The sequence below is a fragment of the Lissotriton vulgaris genome, chromosome 7, assembly GCF_964263255.1.
Source record: "Lissotriton vulgaris chromosome 7, aLisVul1.2, whole genome shotgun sequence".
Taxonomy (NCBI): domain Eukaryota; kingdom Metazoa; phylum Chordata; class Amphibia; order Caudata; family Salamandridae; genus Lissotriton; species Lissotriton vulgaris.
In genome coordinates this window covers 1,027,965,093-1,027,988,265 of record NC_141695.1, presented here as the reverse complement: position 1 = coordinate 1,027,988,265, position 23,173 = coordinate 1,027,965,093, and the positions used below count along the sequence as shown (strand labels likewise).

The 23,173-nt window shown below is 47.9% G+C and overlaps 1 protein-coding gene across 1 annotated transcript in view; it reads left to right on the top strand.

Moving 5' to 3' along the window:
• STING1 (stimulator of interferon response cGAMP interactor 1) overlaps positions 1-23,173 on the top strand; it is a 249,506-nt gene that overhangs the window by 174,531 nt on the left and 51,802 nt on the right. The window lies entirely within an intron of this gene.

Genomic DNA, 23,173 nt, shown 5'->3' with positions numbered 1-23,173 from the left:
AACCCCTGCGCTACATTATACCTATGCCAGGTATAATGTATGCAGGGGGGGGGCGTTCTGAGGCAAGACAGGGTAATAGAAGTGACGCAGTGAAATCTTACAGATTTCACTGCGCCACTTCTAGGACACAAATGCGTCAATTTCTTACGCCTGCCTCTCAACAGGCGTAAGACTGACGCAGGCCCTTTCACATGGGGCTTGCCCCTTGTGAAAGGACACATTGCTGGAGTTGCGTCACTTTTGTGACACACTCCAGCAATGCGTCACTTTTGCGCCATACAGATACGTCAGAAATACTGACGTATCTGTAACTCCTTGCGCCATGATGCGTCATACTGTAAATATGACGCATCATTGGTCTCGCAAGGAGGGCGCAGTGAAAAGTGACGCATCGCTGTTTTCACGCAGCGATGCGTCACTTTTCATAAATGAGGCCCATAGAATTTAACTCAATACTCTACAAACAAACATTCGGAAATCTGTTGAAATAAGTCACAATATATTCATTTATTCCATAAGGATTACAGTATCCTTAAGCTATAAAGATACACATTCATAACAACAGGCATCAGTCATCGAAAAGCACAGCATTGCCAACTTGCCCAATCCTACTTGTCAAGTGATGTTGTTTACAGTTAAATACCAAGGGCCTGATTCACGAAGAGCCTCCACCGTTGTGGCGGAGGTTACGCCGTCCTTGCGGAGTCTTCGTACTTGAGGAAGAACTGCGGTGCAAAACCTCCTCCACGACTGCCGAGGCACTTTGTGAATTGGGCCCCAAGTTTCCCGTAACTCCTTTGATAAGAGGATATTGTTACTCTTATACAGCAGGTATTTTTTATTTGCTCCTAGAGCCTAGCGCTTTCCCTCCCCTCTGCCCCAAGCTTGAATGCTAAGAGGGCGGGGGCTATACCTTGTTGGTATACTGTCGGGGTGGTGCCATATCGTATGTACTTGTAAGGGTCTCTCAGAACAAAGGCGTGAGTGTGCGGAGGGCAGACACTCGAGAGGGCAGCGATTGTCTTGCCTCTAATTTCCTATATTTGAAACTGCAACTGTCATGACTTAACTTTAACTATGTTTTCATTGTTAATCTACTGAGCCAATCACTCCTTTTGGACCTGATGTATTGTAATGTATGTGCAGCGGCCAGGGTGGGGGTCATCAAACATGGATGTGTATCATTGATCCACACGTTTGTAATATGTCTATGTGATACTAATATAAAACTCAATAAAAATTGGTTAAAAAAACACAGGTATTTTTTCATTCAGTTAGGTTAAGCATTGCACTTACACCAACCACTCCTATGATTTTGGAAACTGCGATAATCGTAGTGGTGATGATGGTGGTCTTGCGTCTATGGCTTACTAACAGAATGTCATACACTGCAACAGAGCACAAACATATAAGTCCTATGCCAGCTGAGCAAGGAACAGATAAACAGGTAAAACAGACATATGTCAGAGGACTCAAAAGAAGACTTCAATTTACCACCTAGAGATGCTAGTGGTAATAAACCAGAAAGGCACTCTTATACGAAGGCTGTCCAAAATAAGATTAGGAAGGTTCAATATATTGAAGATATTCTGGAAATCTTCTTAAAAAATACATTTACACACAATAAACTGAATGTAAGTTTTCTTAAGCTGTTGATGAGTATCTTGAAAATGAATCCAGAAACTACGATTGGTACCTGTTCAATATGCAAATATCTGAATGAAGTAGGACATAGACTGTATGCATCTCTGCCCTAAGCTAGTTATCTCCCTAAAGAATTGACTGCTTCACTTGTTCTACATTGGTATATTCTCAGAAAGATTATTCCAAGCAGATGGACTACTGAGCGTTTTAACGCAATCAATCTGTGGGAGATTTTGGCCACTTGAACATGATGCAATATCTAGAAGTGTATTTTTTAATTGAATAAGGCAGGGATTTGTCCACAACTGACGTTATAGGAAAGGGTGTAAACGAAATGGTATTTATTTATTTAAGGGTTTTACGTTGTCCCTGTGTATTACCTTCTGCACGCTCAAATCGCTTAAATGTCCGGTCGAGGCTAAGATTAGCAATGATGGTTTGATTAGTTTACTCAGATGCCTCCTGAATCTCTCCATCCTGGTGTTAAATCGAAGGAGGGTTTTTTTGTTGTTGTCAGGTATTGTTAATGGGTCTGAGTCTTTTTTGGGTCCTTACTGGAGCCAAATGCCTCCTTGCATAGATAGGTCTTTATCTCTTTCTTGAAGGTTCAGAATGGGAGGATCTTGAATTGGATTCTGTAGTTGTGGGAATCAAAAGTGGGTTTTCACTGCTGGGGTAAACTGGTCTAATTTCCTCAGAATCAGGCTGATTCTGGCTGCTTGCTGTTGGATGCTATCTAGTTTTTGAAGTTGTTTCTTCAATGCACCAGCATACATAATAATACAGCAGTTCAGCCTAGGCTGATCTAGGGTATTGATGAGTTAAAATTCTGTGCTTTGTTTGAGTGACAAGAGAGACCCTTTCTTAATATCGCCATTAGAATTTGGTAGTTTTTGTTACAACTGATTTAAAATAAAAATAGATGTTTGTCAAAACAACACCCCCATTTTGTTTAGATTCTGACTTAGATGGGGATAGATAAAGGTTTCTTAGGCAATTGGAAAGGGATTTTTTTGGATTTCTTCCCACTCAATAGTCAGCATCTGGTTTATTCCCAGTGGGATATTGAAAATGAGTGCTATTTTAGACCAACTCCATGTGACGGAGCACAGTGGAGGTATCCATTGGCATGCGAAGGGCTATCTTCAAAAAGGTATTGTCACAGACCAATGCACCATCACTTTTAATGTATCTCTATGCCTCTCCCCTCATGTGATGGAGGTAATCACCTGGGCATTCTGCTCTGTTGATATTGATGATAGTGAATATATATGTCTCATAGGGGCAGTAATCTTTTCTGGATTGCCTTTCTGTTTTAGGGGTGTCCCAGGACTCTTGTCCTCTGTATTCTTGGGAATGCACGATTTCTGAGCGTCTCCCTTTATCTCAGAATTACCGCTTTGTTATATACAAGCTGATCCCTGAATCACCTTTTGCAGTAAACACCCAATGCATTTAATAAAGCCCACAGCTTTTGCTGATTTAAAATGCCTTCTGGTGTTTGATCTATGATTACTCGATCTTCAGCAAACAGAGGAGTTGGTATTTTGGAAGCCAGGCAACCTAAGGGTGTCATCTTGAAATATAGCTTGATACAGATTTACCTCATTAATAAAAGTACTGCACAAGATAGGGACCATTGCACGCTCCTTCCTCATCCCATGATTCGCTCCAATGAATGACATAGTCTCCCCATACGTGTCCCACTTGATTTTAGCAAAATTTCACTCATGCATCATCTGAACATCTTCAACTAGGCTATCATCAATACCTGCCTTGGAATGGGAGTACCAAAGTTTATTCCTATCAACGTTGTCAGAGGCCAGATATAGGTAAATGAACATGACAAACAAGTTCTCTAATTTTCAGTGATATATATTTCATATGAGCCAAACTGAGAATGAAGGCTCATTCCCCATTCAGGCCAAGTCTGACACAGCAGGTGTACCAGTAGAGCTCACTGCCCAAGACAGAGAGGAATCTGAAAGTCCTGCTCCTGGCCAGGTGGTTGAGTAAGAGGATTTGCCAAGGTCACATGATGTGTCAGCTGCTGGATGTGATATATAGATGAGCTCTGCAAGTTGAAAAAAAGTGTCTTATTCTAGAAATAGTGTATCAGATGGCACACTCGACAGGTCACTCTGCTGGTCGCTTTAAGGTGGCCTGTGAAAATAGGTTTCTGATTAGTGAGACCTCAGATCCTGAGCCGTGTGCTAGACAGAGGCCAGGGCACCCTCCTTGCCACTGGAACTTTCTGTTACTGTTGGTTCATAAGATACCCTTGTCAGAGCACTTTGGGGCAAGAAAACAAGGAAACACCTGTAGCCTCTATTTTATTAGCCGCCTGGAATGGGCATCAACATTAAGAGGTATTTGGACTTGCCTGACTTGCAAATTGGGTAGTATGTTTTGAGGGCAGACAACGGATTTTCTTGTACACCACTACCAACAGCAGTTATTTACGTTGAGAGCCAACAATCAACTTTCTTGGACCAGTTGACTGTCCTACAACTCGGGCAACAAGTACATTCTTTTTGTGGTAAGCTACACCACCATTTAACTTGAGGCTATGCATTTGGGTGCACTATTGTCCCTTTGATAGCCAAAAACATTTTAGAGATCTTTTTTCAAAGTTGGTGTCCCAGAGGCCTCTCTGACCGAGGTTTACATTTATGTGCATTAATATGAAAGCCATGTTAAATCCGGAGTGACTGACCGGTTCTCCACCTCATACTACCCTCAAACCATTTGGCTAATTGAGCATTTCCTTAATTTGCTTGCATCAGTGATGGTGCTAAGAGTAGCTCTTGGGGTGGAATTGGGACATCCTCCTGGCATACTTTCTCTCCAGTTATTAAGAGGCCCACAAAAAGGAGCCATTTTGGGTTTAGAGCTTGGTTACAGTGCCCCCCTCCACCAACCCCCCCCCCCACCTTGATGAAGCTGGTTTGGGAAGGAGATCAGAGATTTCCCAGACATAGCGTGGCAATTTATGCAAAGGACCTGAAAAAGAAATTCAGCCACTTGATGTAGGCTGAAAACAAAGGACAACTATAAGCTGAACGAGTAGAACGTGAAGCAGTGAGCTAGTCAGAAGGAAACCCTTTCTGTTGAAAAAAGTCAGAAAATCTGGACACTTAACGTTGTGGTATGGGGGTGTGGCCAAGAGGCAGATGGGAACGGACGCGTGAGCACGGAGCTCCGCGCCGACCCCAACCCTGATCCTGTAGAGGGGCTATACGAGAAGCCCCCCAGTGACTGCTGGAGAGTGGTGAAGGTGCCTGGAAGCTCCGGCACTGAAAATTTGGCGGCTACAGGACGCCGCAGTGGGGAGATTGGCGGTGGGCCGCCCGGTCCGCAGAACGGACCCAAGATTGTGGCGTGCGGGCTTTAAGCTCCAGCTGGCTGTGGGAGCTGTGCAGCCCTTGAAGCTTCGCGGAGAGCCTAGCGCTGACGAGGATTGTGCCTGACAGCGGGAGTGAGGAGACGGTGAGGCACGAAGGACCTGGGGCCCCGATGGCTCTGGCGACTGCCTACGCCTAAAATAGTGGCGGCGCCGGCTAGATTGAAGTATGTAGCGACGAGGACCTGAGGCGGACAGAGGGACTAGAGGACTCACCTACCGCTGCGGCGTCCGGGCAGCTGGCAGGAGGCCTGCGTGAGCGGAGCGGTTGAGGAGGTGAGAGGAGCTCAGCGGCGGGCCCCTCCCCTTCCCATACGCATTGAAAACGGTAGCGGAGGCGCTGTGAGAGTCCGTGAGGAGCCACAGGCGAGACCGGGTGTTGCCGGTGTACACAAGGGGGCAGGGATTGCGTGGATCAAGTCGGGGATCCCCTTAGGACGCTGCCTGCATTGCGGGGGGCCCTCCGGAAGAGAGGACGGTAGCGGCCATTGGGGGAACTGCCGGGAGCTGAATCTTGTGGCCTGTGGCGGTGTTGGAAAGCTGCGGCCATTGTGGAGGCCCCCTGCTGGTGGGGACACAGAGCGGCCAGGAGAAGGTAGAGCACGGGAGGCAGCTGAGCTGGAGTTGGGAGCGCCTGGTGCCACCCCTGTGGAGTTGGGGGTCTGGGAAGGTGCATACCTGCGGAGTCCACAGGGCGCTTAGGCCCCGACAAGCAGGACCCGGGTGCGAACTTGGCGCCAGGACTCAAGAGTGGCGCCGACCCTGTGGAGGGTGCAGGGGGACTAATGGGCCGCAGGTGATGAAACCTGCTTACTGGACAATGGGACTCTAGAGGGCAGCTCAGCCACAGCGGGAATTTTGAGGAAAGCCGTGACTGCAGAGCTGGGCGAAGTTGGCTGCTACTGCTGGAATATGCCTGTGCCCTCCCCATCTTGGAGCCTTACCAGACAGCAGCATTGAGCAGGGTGAGAGGAGGAAGTGAAGGCATTTGGCAAGTCGGCGGAGCACTGCCGAAGGGCGCAGCGGTCCTGTAGCCTGGAGAAGGCGAGAGGCGGCCATCAGTGAGGGACCTTGGCAAGGAGTGGACCGGGTGGCGCCGCAGAAGGGGAGATGGACTGGAGCAGGGAGTGAGAGGAACTGCCTGGCGGGTCACACCGGTGCGGGCTGATGCTGCATCTCTGGCAAGTGGATACAACGCAGGAGGAAAGAGCCCAGCCACCCCTGATTTATGAGGCGGAGCCTTAAGGGACCCCGCAATGCAGGGGACATGGTGGCCATTGATGGCAGGCCTTGAGTGAGCCGCACGTCTGGGCGAAGGTTTTGGAGGCCCAGCAGGAAGCCGGCCTGAACTGAGAGCTGGACCGGGGGCGGGGACGAAGACCGGCAGAGAGCAGAGTGCAACTCGGACTGGGGTGTGCCCCTGGAAGGGGCCGCTGAGCGTCGAGGGACAGGCGGACTGCTGCGCTGGACCTGGCTGCGGAGTGGGACCCGCTGAAAGGTCGTGACTTGTAGTGGACCCCCCCTGGGGACGTGCGGGATTAAAGACCTGTGGGAACATGGGTAAGCCAAGAGGGAAGCAGGTGGGAGCACCAACGGAACAGGAAGAGGAAACAACACCTAGAGAGGCTTCCAAGGGAATGCAAGTGCAACCGGAGAGGATGCTCCAGCAGCCGGCCGATCAAATACTAAAGGCCATAACGGATACCAGGGAGGCACTGCAGTTGGACATTGGGCATGTGACGCAGGGACTGGGGCTGCTTCGGGTGGACCATGCCAAACTGGCAGACAGGGTAAAACAAACGGAAGTGGCCGTGGAAAATCTGGGGCCTGCTCAGAAGTCGATGGAGGCACAGATGACGGACCTTCAGACCCGGCTGAAGATGCTGGAGAGGCGGGCAGAGGACGCAGAAGGACAGAACAGAAGAAACAATATTTGTGTGGTGGGGCTGTCTGAAGGAGCAGTGGAAACCAACTTGGTGGTCTTCCTAGAGGAGTGGCTAAGGAGAACTGTTGCGCCAGAGGGTCTGTCATCTTTCTTTACATTGGAGAGGGCTCTCAGAGTGCCGGCCAAGCGTTGTCCCCTGGAAGACCGCCGAGGCCGGTGGTGGCCAGACTGCTCCATCATAAAGACAGGGAGATCTCCTTCTGAACAGAGCAAGGACGGTGGGCCCCTATACAGTGGACAACAGCAAGGTGACACTGTTCCCTGACTACATGCTCGAAGTTCAACACCGGAGGGTGTCGTTTGTGGCAGTTAAGAGAGCGTTGCGGGATGAAGGTATTCAATACTCTGAGATGTACCCGGCCCGTTTGAAGATCATGGTGGATGGCAAGATGTCCTTTCATGATAGCCCGGAGGGGGCCTGGGACTGGGTGGAGTTGTACAAGGCGGGTATCGGAGAGCCAGGAAGCGGCGTGGGAGCGGGGACAGAAAGACCTCGTCCTCGCAGACTGAGGTGAAACCGGAGACGTCAGCCAGCAGCCCGGGGGCCGACAGAGACACAAACGGAGAAGGAGAGGGCAGCGGCGCTGCAGGCTGTCACAGCCATCTCACAGATGGAGGGGGGTACCCCCCCAGCAAGGTCGGAGTCGGACGGAGGATCTCTGGAAGAGGACGATGAGCATTCGAAGGCTGGGAGCCTGAAGTTGCCACAAATGACTTCAGGGACGGCGGATGAGATTGTAGATGGGTGACGTAGACTCTGGCTAGACATGGGAAGGGTTCCAGCTGGGGCGGAGAGGCAGGGAGGGGGGCCAGTAGGGTAAGAGGTTGGTTCGGGCTGACTCAATGGGTTCCGGAGCACATTGGGGTGGCGGTGGAAAATGTGCTGTAAAAGACTAAAGGATGTGAGGGGGCCAGCATATTATACTGGGGGTTGAGCGCGGGCTGGGGGTCTATTGGGCGTCTAGTTCTCTGAAGTTGAGGGCTCACCTCCCGTAAGTTTGGGTGGGAGTAGCTCCCTGAGAGTATCAGGGGAGTGTTTTGAATGGTAGTTTGGATGGGTTCTAATGTTGTAGAGCCTGTTCTGGGGGGAGGGAACTGGGGGTGAGGGGGGGGGGCTGGGTTAGGTTTGGGGGAAGTTAGGGCTACCAGTGTGCTCTTTGACAGAGGGCGGGTGGTGGTGAGGGTCTGCATGACTCATGGGGACATTACATGATCTGAAATGTATAACTTGGAATGTACAGGAGCTCCACTCCATGCAGAAGCGCCATAAGGTGCAGGCCTACCTAGTAAGGCGTGGAGTGCAGGTGGCGCTCCTCCAAGAAACACATATCAGCTGTTCCGAGGGGGCAGCACTAAGGAAGAGATGGAGAGGGCAGGTATTTTGTACAACTTATTTGGCGTACGCTAGGGGCGTCCTGGTGTGGATTGGAGCAGGGATTCCGTTTCAACCAACGCAGCAACTGATTGACCCAGAGGGGAGGTTTGTAGCAGTGATGGGGAGGCTAAATGGAGTGGATTTGACATTGTGCAGTGTGTATTCTCCGAATGTTGACCAGCCTTCCTTTTTTGAGACATTATCGGGGAGCTTGGCGCCCTACTTAACCGGGGCGACTCTACCGGGGGGGGGGGATTTCAACTTCATAGCAGATGTGGACAAAGACAGGTCCTACCCTCCGCTTTCAGGTGCCCCGGTACATCGGAACTCCAAGGTGAGGAGGATGTGGCAAACTAATTGGGGACTTATCGACACTTGGCGGGCACAGCACTTGGAGGAGAGAGACTATTATTATTCTAGCATCCACAATATGCATGTGCGCCTGGATGCTGTATTGTGCACCCCTGATGTCCATGCCAAGGTGATAGATAGTGAGTACTTAGCGAGAACAATTTCTGACCATAATCCGTTGTTGGTGCGTTACGATGGAGCCGAGAGCGGTCACCTATACCGATCTGGCGGCTCCGCCTGGAGGCGTTGAAAGATCCAGTCTTTAGTGAAGAGTTGGGGGCGGGCATTGCCCAATACTGTGAGGAGAACGAGGGGACGCGACATCGGCGGCAATAGAATGGGATGCATTTAAGATCGTGGTCAGGGGTATTTGCATTAGCAAGGTGGTAGGGGTAAGGAAAACGTTGCTAGCAGACCTGGAAACAGCGGAGGGCAGACTGAGGGGAGTGGAAAGGGACCGACCGGGAAGACCCAGGGCATGCACTGCGGTGCTGGAAGCCAAGGAAGCGGTTATGGTGCAGATGGAGTGATTGCGCTCATTCGACTATGAGAATTATAGAGCACGGATACACGCGGAGGGGAACAAATCGGGTGCACTGTTGGCGCGGCTGGCCAACTCGCTACCAAGAGGCAAGCCGATCTTAGGCTTGAGGGCGGCCACAGGGGAATTGATACATACGCAGATAGGGATTAATGGGCGGTTCCTAGAGTACTACGCAGATCTATACCGCACACAGCTGGCTGTGGATGCAGGGGACATAGAGGATTATCTGGAAGGGTTTGCAATGCGGAGCTTGAGCAAGGAGATTCACTGGGCGGTGAGATCACGGCGGGTGAGATCAGATGCACGATTAAGCACATGGCTCACAACAAGACACCTGGGGTGGATGGCATACCTATTGAATTTTATTCCAAGTACGTGGACATTCCGGCTCCGCGACTGCAAGTAGTCTATAAGGAGGCATACGCAGCAGGGAGGCTGCCTGGGACCATTAGGGAGGCGATTATCATCCCCCTCCTGAAGCCGGATAGGGAAGCATCGGATGTGAAGGCCTACTGCCCACTCTCAATGTTGGCGACAGATTACAAAATCCTGAGTAAGATCCTGGCAACACGCCTACTCCCGCACATGACGCAGTTAGTGCACCGGGACCAATCGTGTTTTTTCCCTAAACGCAGCACAAATATCAATATTAGGCGCTTATTGCGAACCCTGGATAACTGCCGGGAGCCGACACTGAAAGCCCTGATCTTATCGGTGATATAGAGAAGGCATTTGATAGCCTGGAATGGCCGTATCTTTTTCAGGTAATGCGCAAAGTGGGGTTGGGCGAAACGTTTGTGAGGGTGACCCGCATATTGCATGTCTCAGCGATGGCCCGGGTGCGGACGAGGGGACGGTGTCGGGGCCCTGTTCAGTGGGACACGGGACGCGGCAGGGCTGCCCGCTATTCCCGCTCCTGTTTGCTTTGGCAATTGAGCCACTGGCGATGCAGGCCAGATAGGGGGAAGCATTATGCTGGGATAGAGGTCCGTGGAGAAAACACTATATATTGCTTTACGCGGATGACCTGCTGATGTTTCTGGCCGACCCTGATGAGGTAGATACGGGGGCGACGGAACTGTTGCGGATGTTTGGAGAAGTGTTAGGGTTTGGTGTGAACTGGGAGAAGACTTGCCTTTTCCCGGCGTGCAGGGCAATGGCAGCTCCCGCAGGACTTGAGAGAGGTGGGAGCCTTGTTGCTTACAATACTTGGGAACTAACATCTAACATGAACAGGCGGACCTCTTGGAGGGCAATGTGAACAGGGCAGTGTGAGGGATCAAAGGGAGTATGGTGTTTTGGGGCACTCTGCCACTCTCGGTAGCGGGTAGAGTGGCGCTGCTGAAGATGGTAGTGTTGCCTAGACTTCTATATTACTTCAGGATGCTGCCGGTCGGGATTCAGGGCTCAGTGTTCAAGGCACTGTGGTCCTTGGTGGGTGGCTTTCTGTGGGGAAATGGTAGACGGCGGGTGGCTCTGACCACGATGATGAGGCCTAGGGGCGCAGAGGGATGGGCAGTCCCGGACTTTGAAGGGTATTATTTGGGGCCCAGTTGCAGTGGCTTACGCAGGCAGTAGATAGGGAATTTAGGCAGCCGGATGGACCAGAGGACAGGTGGCTACCAAGGCATATTCTCTCATTTGTGGTACTGGGACAGCGACTGCGACTCAACTCTTTGACGAGTGAGGAGAAAACGCTCAGGGCAAGCTGGAACGGATACAAGCATAGGAGTGGTGTTCCACGCCCGTATGCGTCAGAGATTCCCCTGGGCATGTGCACGACCTTCCCGCATGGGGAGGACTGGTCTGCGTTAGTGGAATGGGTGGATTTAGTACTGCAGATGATTGGGGGCTTATATGAGGAGGGGGCCCTTCTGCCTTTCCAGGCACTCAAGGACAGATATGGCCTGCCTAGAGGTGGCTATTTGCTTCATGCAGCCCTGGTGGCTGCGATTCAGAAGTACTGGGGGACGGGCTGGGCTACTAGAACTCCAGATGTCTTTGACGTGTCAATATGTGTTAATAGCAAGCGGGACGGTGAAGGCAGTGACATGCCTTCACAGGCGAATGGTGGAGGAGGGACCGCAACCACTGACACAGCTGCGCGAAAAAGTGGTAAGTGGACTTGGGAAGGGATATTCCTGAGACAGCATGGACCAAAATAGTGGAAAGGGCATGGAAAGGTACACGGAATGCCAGGTTTCAACTCATTCATTTCTACATTGTACATAGTGCCTACCTAACCCCTGAGCGGATAGCTAAATACTTCCACGTAGAGACGGCGTGCTGCCCCAGGTGCAGCACACGAGCGGCAGATTTCCAACATATGCTGTGGAGCTGCCCACAGCTCGAAACGTATTGGGAGGAGGTGATGGAGGTCCTGGGCGGGGTGACGGACATACAGATAAAACCTGACATGGGGCGTGCATACTGTTCTGGTTTCCACACACAAAGCGCACTAAGATCACAAGCAAGTTCGTGCACTTGGGGTTGTTGCTGTCTAAGCGAGAATTAACAAGGCAATGGAAATCCAGGCAGGGCCCTAGTGTAGAACGATGGAGGGTGGAGTTTGCGAAATGGGCATCCAGTGAGAGCATGGTTAGAATTCAGCAGCCAGGAGAGTAAATAATGACTTAGCGATAGAAGCCGCGCAGGCATGGGAGGCATTGGTGGAGCTGTTGACACACCCGAAGGCAGATTCAGACGCAGGCTCACTGGAGGGTTCTCAGGAAACAGTTGGACCACAACACACGTAGTTAGGTTTGAGTAGTCCTCAGGAAAATGAGAGCGGGGGCAGAACCTACGGAACTGGGAGTATGAGTGAAGTGAGATCAGAGACCTACATTCCCTAGCACGGAAGGATATTGGATTATTCTTGTTTATGTTATTGGAGCACACCGGTGGAGGGAGTTGGGGGAGGGCAGAGCAGGAACATGTGGGAGGCACTAAGTCGACGGATCATTGCACCATGGGATGACATCAGAAGTGTATATTGGAGAAGACCTTGATTAGTAACGTGAACGGGAAGTAATATAAGATGATACGGACTAATGATACTGATGTCGTCTCAACTGTGGATGCTGAATACACATGCAATGTATTTCTTCCCATTGGAAATATGCCATGTAAAAATGGGTTGTGTGTGTTAAAAAATCAATAAAAAATATTTAAAAAATGAAAAAAACGTTGTGGTATATGTTACCAGTCAAAAATTGTTTACGTAGTGTCCTGGTTCTACTGCCTTGTTCATCAATGACTTTAGCTTTCGAATGTCCTCTCGCCAAAGAGAGAACAGCTGTTTTTTCTCCATATCCCATCAGAATGATCCACATCTTATGGTGGTAGCCATACTGTTGTGTGCCTAAAAAGCATTTGATTGTCTCAATTGGGAATAGAAGTTCTTAGTCTTGAAGAGGATGGGCCAGGGGCAATATACTATGCTGGGTACACTACTTATAAAGATCCTATCACCCATGTCTGAATAAACAGCCAGTTATGGGCAGTAAGAAATATTAAGAAAGGGATGAGACAGGGATGCCCACTGTCCCTGCTACTCTTTCCGATAGGAACCGAGCCCCTGATTAGTATTATCAAAGTAAAGCATGTCCAGAGAAATACGGGGGAACCAATATATCTCTACACACCGACGATATTGTACTCTACATCAAATACCCCTCTAACATGAGTCCACAAAAATATGTTTTGGACAACTGTCGGGGATTGGAGATTAAGTGGTATAGACCTCAGGTCAAACCCATCATTATAAAAATACCAAGAATGACATTCAAATTTTCCCTTGTGGCGTCAAGATACTAGGACATTAAAATCCATAGAAATTCTGACAGGGTGGCATGAGAGAGATATGACCCAGCAGTATAGAAGCTCCAATATTAGGCAATTGCACGACACTCCCTCCCACTTTTGATGGGTGCCTGAGTGGCAGTTAGAAAAATAGTATCCTCACCATGTCTACTCTACCTGTCCACTAACATACCAATACCACTGATGAAAGGGTTTTTCGCAGAAACCCAGACAATCATGCTCAATTACATGTGGGTAAATAAACAACCGTGACTGAACAGGGATACGTTTAAGGAGAGACCTCTCCGCTTTATATTTTTCTTTATTTTAGACTTAAACACGTGGTTAGGGTCCGTTCTTCTTTCCCTGTGGAGCCGCCCTGTCTGTAAACCTTAGATATACTTATTTCATCTAGTTCTCCTAAAGGCTTGATAACTAGGCTACATACGTTTATATGAGAGATAAGGGGCAGGGGAAGGTGGGTGATAAATCTGGGAGAATAAGTGACAGATGGGTTATGGTACTACTGTTGTGCATAGACGTGCAAGATATTGGTCAACAATTAGTGCAGACTTATACATTTTCAATTTTTGTACAAAAAGTACTATACACCAGCAGGCCTACACACGGCAGGAGTCGATGTTGAACCGACCTGCATTAGATGTAGGGACCCTCATTTTCACTTTCTGCACCTAGCCGTGAAGTGCCCCCTGCCGGAGACCTTCTGGTCTCAGATATTCCATAGATCAAAGACCGGCAAATACTCATAATCAACTACCAACTACAATGTCACATATGGGAAGCATCTCTCCAAGATATTTGAGCATGAGATTACCCCTGCACCATTAATAGCCTTGATGGGACACATCAAAGATGTGTCGGAGGGGGTGAGGACATTTGTAGCCTTCTTTTCTATTAAGCAAAAGAAGAGTGGCGCACCAATGTTGGCGTTAGCAGCTCGGTTAAAAGATTGCATGAGGGTCTTGATGTACTACAATGAGAGTAGAGAAACGTGCTGAAACCTTACCCTCAACATCACTCCCTAGGACTTCAAGGCACTATTTAATGCACAAAAGTCAGAGAAATGATCAATAATTACATACTGGGAGACAGAAGGCGATAGATGGACTACTGACTGCACGCTTCTGTACTAAAGGGCAACGCTAGCGGAGACAGATCACAAGACTGGAGATGCTTACAATCTAGAGGGGGTTTACTAACTGCACATTGAAAAGACCACATAATATGCTGATAATCTGATCTCCTTCTCTGTGAGGTGAAGATGCTGTAAAATCAAATCGGTGGGAAAAGTTAATTGTAATGAAATGAAAGATAAGGTGGCTTAACTTTAATGTAAGGGATTAAAATATGTTGAAGATTTTTTGAAAGGGGAAACATGTATCCACAACAAGCAGTACATTGAATGGACTATTGAGTAATGTAGCATTGTAAATGAGAAACAACGAATGACCTCTGATCACTGTACTCACAAAATTATATTGTATTGCTTTGCTTTTTTTCCTTATTTTGTATCGCTTTCGTATTAAAATGACACTTTAAAAAAAAATACAACATTTAGTCTTCCCTGGACTGCTAGGTTCTTGACACCTAAGTCTATGTACGAGCTTTCTTGAGATCTGCAGGACACCACAGCAACTTTATATACAATTATAGAACCACAATTACACCTTTTACTGCATCACCTCAATGAGAAACCCAAGAAGATCATTTGTACTGTAGAGTGTAAGGCAGTGCTTGTAAAGCATCTGGACTAATGACAGCCCGGGTACTTTTGACAAAGTAGTTGGTACCATTCCTATTTAAATTTGAAGTGAGCATCCCACGGCCTTGATCAGTCTTCATCCCTTTTGCAGAAAACTGATTACTGATTAAGAATGACTGTTTCACAGTTATCTGAGCCTTAAAGAGGTTCAGACCTTATTTGTGTGGTGCTATTTTACCTCACTGATGCTCCACAAACCTTTCAAGTAGCTTATGACAGGTAAGTGTGAATGCATCTTATGAAAAGTGAAATCCCCTAGGTTTTGTGGTGGCTCCTTTTCCAGCAAGAGCTGAATATCACATGGAGCATATGGCAAGAATATCACATGGGAATGCTTATAACCATTCAAGTGTTTCCCGGTCAAATGATGTGGCTGCCTTCCAAGTCTAATCTGAAAGTAACTTGCCGTCGAGCTTAAATTCATCACAATATGCGGAAAGCTGCCATCCTTCCATTTTTGTGCTTTTCTGGCTGGTGGCCCTGTGGCCCCAGCCTTTATGAGATGACTAGGGTGCTCCAAAACCTGCTCCACTAGGGCTTTGGCTGACAGCAGGTGCATGCACCTAAAATATACCCATAATAGAGGGCTACTTACTTCTATGTGGCTATTGGAAGGCTGTCCTTTGGTGGCAGTGACACAGACCTTTTTAACCTGCAGCCTTCGGATAAAGTATACTGCCCTCTCTTATAAACTCAATGCATTCGCTCATAATTGGGGTACTTCACATTACTCTACACATACTTGTTGTGTGGGAAGACAGTTCTAATGGAACACAAACTAAATCCGATATTTGCCTGGCCTGTATTACTTGCAAAGAAATAACTGTCCACCTCCTCTTTTTGTGTCCCATACTCAGGATTTTGAGATTGTGTTTAAGAGCTGCCCATTCCACTACAAGATCACAGATATAAACTGCATCTTGTCTCTCTGTAAATTGAACTATGAACCTCATAGTCATTGAGGTTTAAAATATTTAGGAACAGCTTGGGGCAAGATATTAAAATTCATTAAATTCTCCCCAATTTAGAGTGCAAAATTGTCAATGCACTGCAAATAGGATGGATGGAACACGCACCTCCTTTTGGTAGTTGACCGCATCCGCCAAACTCTAAATCAGATCCAGAGTGTTTTTATATTGTGCCAGGTGTCTTCTGATGTTTCCATTATTTCATTACCTTTTATTTATTATAAAATTGATAGAGATAATAATTGATATTGATTAAGCTGTTTAAAGATTCTCTGACATTGTAAACTGTCTCTGTTTGAAATGTTTAGGTAGGAGTAACATTTGTTGTGGTTTTTTATTCATGAACTTTTAACTAGATTGTAAGAAGTTAGGTCTTTGGTTGAGGTGGGTGTTATTCCTTCTAAACCAACAACCACAGTCCTTCTCAGGGCGAACCACACAAGTCATTAAATAAACCTGTGCTTGACCCTCTGTTAGCTTGGCACAAAAGCAGTCAGACTTAACTTAAAGGCAGCATGTTAAGCATTTATGCAGCACACAAACAGTAATAAAGTGAAACCACAAACAAGGACATTCCACCCAAATGTAGAAAAATATAGAGTAAAATTTAATAAATAAAATTAGACAAAAACAAATTATATTGATTCAGTAAAACCGAAGTTATGTTATTTTAAAGTTTTTTGTTGTTGTAAAAACGAGTGCCTAAAACAACAATGCGACAACTGTGGGCATCAAGTCGTGCGAGCATGGGACAAATTCGAAAGTCATGGCCCACTGCGATAGTTCGAGTACACGAGACGGATTGGGCCCAGTTTAAGCTTACCTTTGGACTTAAAAAACATTTCAAGAAAAAGTCTTCAAGAAGGTAAAGAAGGTAAAGTTCAGTGCGGCAAAGCAGTCAGCTGTGTCTGAGGAGGGGAGGTCATCATCAGGGAGCAACTGGATGAAGTTACTGTAAAAATTTCTACATTCTGACTTTTTTGATTTCGAAAAAAGTGACAATCTGCAGTGAGACGAAGCTGCAGGCTGTAGCCATCAAGGGCTCCACTAGGCCAGATACCATAAAGTCCTGCTGAACAGGATCTGCTGCTGCAAAAAAGAATGTAGCGGGAGCTACTGGAAAGTCAGGCCGACTGGCACTGCACCTTGGGTGAATCAGCAAGCAGGTAGGTCCCTTTCTTCTGTCAGTTCTCAGGCCACTTTTTGGCGAAAAAGTTTCCAAGTCCCAAGTTTCAGGCAGTTTGGGCATCTTTAGCGCCTTTTCCAAGATTCTAGGATTGGTGGTACCCAAGAGAACAGGATTTACTTCAGGCAGGGTCCAGGTCCAGGGTTCACGGTTGTTGGAGCTTGTTGTATCCCTGTAGCTCAGAACAGGAAGTCAGCCAACTAGCCCTTGGTGCCATAGTGGTAGTCCTGGGTTCAAGCGTCAAGGCAGGGCTCAAGCAGCAGGTCATTCCTCTGGTATCAGAAAGGTAGTCCTCTGAGGTACAAAGCAGGCTTAAATCAACAGGGCAGTCCTTTAGAGTACAAAGCAGGCCTTCTCAGTGTCCTCCGCTTGTCCAGGAGTGTACTGAAGAGTTGGCCTGAGGGTTCAATGTAAACACCTGGTGCCAGCCTTTGAAGTGGGAGTAACTTCTAGACTTTCTCCCACATCTAGTCTGGAAACTTCCTTCCTTCCCATGCCCAGGTGCCAAGAGGGCTATAGTGACAAAAGGCTGTTATCAAGTTCTTTGTGAGTGTGCTGTAGTCAGCTCTTTGAAATGTAAGCGGGGCAAGGAACAGGTCCATCCATCCCATCCTGCCAACACCTTGTCCCCTTTTGTCGCACTCTGTGGGAGGGGTACACAAATGTCAACTGTCACTCTTGTTCACAGCAATGTGACCTAGGACACAAGCTGCAGGCACCATATGGTAAGAACAAGAAAATTACAAGTTTCTAAAAGTACCATTTTCAGAATTGTGACATAAAATCCAACTTTACCATTAAAGAGGATTTTAAATTAAAATTCTTTTGAGACCAAACAAGACATTTCTACCTGTTCCCAAACAAGAGTTAGCACTTATTAAATGTAACCCAATGTTATCCCATGGGAGAGTTAACCTCACAGTAGTAAAAAACAAAAGTGGGAGTTTTTCACTACTAGGACATGTAAAAGTTAAAAGTACATGTCCAGCTTTTTAAATACAGTGCACCCTGCCCCATTGGCTTCTTAAGGCCGACCTTAGGGGGGACATATATTTATTAAAAAGGGAAGTTTAGGGCTGGCAAAAATGTATGTTGCCAGGTCGAATAGGCAGTGTAAAACAGCACACAGGTTACAGTGGCAGCCCTGAGGCTACTTAAGTGGGTGGAACAATCAGTGCCACTGGTGGCATTTAATTTACAGGACCTGGGTACCTGTAGTGCCACTTTACTAGGGACTTATAAGTAAATGAAATGTGACAATATGGTGTAAACACAGCACTCTGGCACTAGTTAGTAGTGGTAAAATGCACAGAGTCCTTAAGTGAACAAAAACAAATGTCAGAAAACAGGAGGGGGGAAGGCAAAAAGTTTGGGGGAAGACCACACTAAAGGCTGTCAGATCTAACATGTGCCCCCGCCCCAACTGAAAGTGGGGAGAACTACTCACCCTCATGGGAGTTTGCATCACTAAAGTGGAAGAACCTGCATAGACCATCAGTATTGGAGTGGTCTGACCCAGGGAGGTATTCCAGTGTAATGTCCATTCCTTTTAGTGAGATAGACCACCTAAACAGTTCAAGATTCTTACCCCTCATCTGCATGAGCCATCTGAGGGGCATGTAGTCTGTCTGTACCCAGAAGTGAGCCCCAAACAGGCATGGTCTCAACTTATTCAGTGCCCAGATCACAGCAAAGGCGTCTCTCTCTCAGTAGCACTCTACCTCTTTCCATGAGCAGTAACCTCCTACGATGAAGGCTACAGGTTTGACTCGGGCCTCCTCAATGAACTGTGATAGTACAGCCACTATGTCATGCTCTGAAGCATCTGTCTGCACTGTAAACCCCTTGGAGAAGTCAGGGGTCTTGAGTACTGATGCTGTGACCTTGAGCACTGGTGCTGTACACATATCCTCCTGGAGAGTATCAAAAGCTTTCTGCCAGGCCTCTATCCAGATCACCTTTTTGGGCTGCTTCTTAGAAGGCAACTCAGTCAAGGGGGCAACAATGGCCAGGCCCTTGACAACCCTCCTATAGTATTCAGTGAGTCCTGGGAAGGCCCTCAATTTAGTCTGAATTGAGGGGTGTCCCAGGCCAGAATAGTCTCAATCTTGCCTTGGAGGGGCTGCACCTTGCCCGCACCCACAAGGTGTCCCAGATATACCACAGATCCTTGTCCTGTCTTTCTCTTGCTGGACTTGATGTCGCTATGTCTATTGCAGAGCCTGAAGCACCTCCTGGAGGTGAAATAGGTGATCCTTCCAGCTGGAACAGAATACAGCTATGTCATCATGTAAGGTCACACTAAAAGCCTCCACCTCAGCCAGGACCCTGTTGACCAACCTCTGAAAGGTGGCACAGGCATTATTTAACCCAAAAGGCATCACCCTGAATTTGAAGGGGCCCTCTGGGGTGGAGAATGCAGACCTCTCTTTAACCCCCTCAGTCAAATCAATCTGCCAGTATGCTGATGTTAACTCAAAAGTACTCAGAAACGTGGCACATCACAACCTGTCTATGAGCTCATCAGGTTGGGGGATGGGTTAAGCATTAGTTTGAGTAACTGAATTGAGCCCTCTATAATCCACACAGATCCTGAGTTTTGGGGCATCATCAATTGGGGTGGCTTTGGGTACCCGAACTACTGGGCTGGACCAAGGACTATTTTGGTGCTCAATCCCCCCCAGGTTCAAGCATCTTGGACACTTCTTCCTTGATGCTAGCCCTCACTGTGTCAGTCTGTAAATTCTATTTTTTACAGGCATACTGTCTCCTGTTTCAATGTCATGGATACACAAATGTGTAAGCCCAGGGGGAGGAAAAACAAAGATGCAAACTGCTCCAGCAACTGGCGATAGTTCCTCTGCTGTTCTGGGGTCAGGATAGTGGAGAGGTTGACACCTTCCACTGACCCCTCCTGCTCTTGGAAGATAGGTAATTGGGGACATATTCACTGTCCTCTTCCACCCCATCCTCTGTCACCAGGAGAATGGTGACTTCAGGCCTCTCATAGTGTGGTTTGAGACAGTTAGCATAGAGAACCCTTAAGGGGTTCCTGGGGGTCTTGATGTCCATCAGTTAGGTAACTGCCCGCTTTCTCTCCTTTACCTCATAATGCCCTTAGCAGCAGTCTTGGAGGGTGTTGGGCTCCACCTGCTCCATAATCTACGCTGAGGCTGAACCTCAACTTGAATGGGGTTCGGCTTATGCCTGATCTTCATCACCTCTGGCTTGGCTTCAAGAGTCTCAGAGGTCTTATTCCAGAAGTGCTGCATCTATATTTGGTTTCTGACAGCCAGCATGTAGCTAACTACATCCTGGCAGTGCTTCTTGGGAGCTTGCCTCTACCCCTCCTTCGCCAAACTGAGAGATCCTCTAACAGGGTGGCCATAGAGGAGCTCAAAGACACTTAATCCAACCCCTTTCTGTGGTACCTCCCTGTAGGTAAAAAGAAGTCATGGCAGGAAGACATCCCACTTCTGCCTCATGGGCTCAGGCAGCCCCTTAATTATGACTTTAAGTATCTTGTTGAATCTTTAAACAAGCCTATTGGTCTGAGGGTGATTGGGTGTGGGGAACTTGTAAGTTACTCCACACTCATCCCACACTGACTTGGTGAAATTTAGGCTGATAAGAAATTTGTAACCCTGCCAGACACTACTGCTTTGCGGAACCCTGCCAGGTAAAAATCTCCTTCAAGGCCCTAGCCACTGCAGATGCAGCTACAGTTCCTCAGAAGTATGACCTCTGCGTATCGGTATCTAGTGGCATGTTCCAACTAGACAAGAATAAACCTGTTACCTATGGCAGTCATGGGGTCCAGAGGCCCAACAATGCAGATGTCCACTCTTTAAAAGTAGGTGCCAATGACAGGTAAGGGAACCAGGGAAGTCTAGAGCTTTTTTCCTGACTTCCCCAGGCCTGGCAGGTGGGACAAGACCTACAGGATACATCTCAAACTGTCTTCATCCGGGACCAATAGAAGTGGGTGACCTGCATGGTAATGGTCCTGTTCTGTCCAAGATGTCCTGCCAGGAGTATTTCATGATCCAGACTCAGTAGGAAGGCCCTGTAGCACTGAGGGACATCTAACACATAGATTGCCACAGACTCAGGAACCGTCGACTCACTTTATAGGAGGTATTTTTCAGATAGGCAATGTGATCTCCACATGTGTCACCAGCCTGGGTCTCAGCTTGCCACCTCAAGCCTTTAAGAGTTGAGCACTCCCTTTTGGTTCAGCAGAACTGCCTGGTGGGCTCACCCTCAACTCACCATTCAGCCTGCTCAGGCAGGTCTCTCAGGGCTGCACTGACCTCCCCTGTAGGCTCCCGGGTGTTGCCCTCAGTCTGAGCCTCATCCCGGATGTGGGAGTTTCAGGAGTTGGTTTCCCATGTCCCTGACCCTTCTTCTTTTTGTCAGCTGTAAGGACCATTTTGCCAGGTTCCATGCTTTTAGACTTTCCTCTCAGGCTGCCAAGGACCTTGTGGTCAGGCACACCTACTCAGGCAACCCTATCATCTCCAGGTGAGGCTTGAGTTCTACCTCCTTCCATATGGTGTGCTCCAAATCATTCCATACAATCAAACAATACAGATGACAGGTCTCACAGTTACGTTTACAGAAACAGAGACCCCCCCCCCCATTCAAAAGGAACCAGAGCCTCAGGGTAGTGACTCTGAGTTGTCTGCTACTACAACCTTGTGGAATGTATTGGGGATTACCTGCTCAGAGGACACCAGATGAAACCTTCCAGTACTTATACTGGCTCCAGTGTCCCTCAGGCCTCCAACCTCTGCCCACTGATGTTGACTCGTTGCCTGTACTTAAACATATTTGAAGTCATGTGGACTTTGACCAACATCTCTTCAGCCCATTGAAATCACTTACTTTACTGTCCCCAACCCAACCAGTCAGTGGCTTGCTAGAATACTCCACAAAACCCACCCAAGACTAGTTTGGCAATTTCTGGCTATCCCTGAACCTTAAGCGGTATTTCTCTGGGGTGTGCCAAAGCTTAGTGACCAGAATGGCCTTTATGGGAGCGTACTTCATCTGATCCCCCACCTCTAGTGTAAGAAGGGTACCTCCCACTGTGGGCATGTATTTGTGGGCATGTGTTTCTACAGACTTGATCCCCAATCCTCCTCCGAGACCCTGTCCATCCTCAGGGCTACTTCATAGGTAGAAAAATATTTGTCTATATTGTCCCCCAACATATATCTCGGCACTAGGTTTTGGGGTAAATGGATCCTTACCTCTCCATGGGACACTGGGTTGCCACTGCCACTGCTATTGCTGCTGGATTCTCCTGCTTGCTTAGTTTTAAGATCCAGTTCCTTCAGGCTCACCTCATGAGCCAAGCAAGACCAGCTTCCTTTCAGCCAATGCTCTCTCAGCCTTAACTTTCTCCTTGGCTAGGATGATCTCTGCGTCTGCCCTTCTCTCATTCAGAGCCTTCTTTGCAGCCCTTTTTTCAGCAGCCTCCTCTGCAGCACTTTTTGCAGAAGCCGCCTCCATCCTGATTTTGGCCAATTGCAGCCTAAATTCCCTTGTTGCATTCCGGTCCTCCAGCTCCTCTAGGGGCAGTTTGATGGAAGAGATGGTCCTGCCCACTCTTGGTCTGGAAAGGGACCTCACTTCTGTGGGCCCTCTCTCTTTTCTGGAGCCTTGATCATGGGGCTGCCATCCTCCTTCTCCTCTGGTGTTGTAGGGTGGCCCTGATGACTTTCTAGAGCTCCTGCTTGTTGGAGCTCTTGGTGGCTGGAAGCCCCCTCTTCCTGCAGAATCACTTGAGCTCAGCCACAGAGTAGCTCTCTGGGTTGTTGAGCTCAAACTCAATGCTTGTAGGCAGAGTTACAGGTGCAAACAGCTACAATGGAAGTGAATTTGAAAAGAGCAAAAAAAGTCAATCAAGGAAAAAGAAAGTAAACGAACTTAATGTTAGTTTATTTACAAAGGATTTTAGTGTTACAAAAATTCTCTGTGTGATACTGTACAAACACAAGTACTGGATCCCACAGCTGAACACCTATGTAAGATATTGGGTTTATGTTTGGGAGGGGTTAACCCTTTTCAAGCAACAACAATAATCTTTGTGCTGGTAAACCATAAAAGTTACTAAATTAACCTCTACTTGACGCTCTGGTAACTTGGCACAAAAGCAGGTAGGCTTA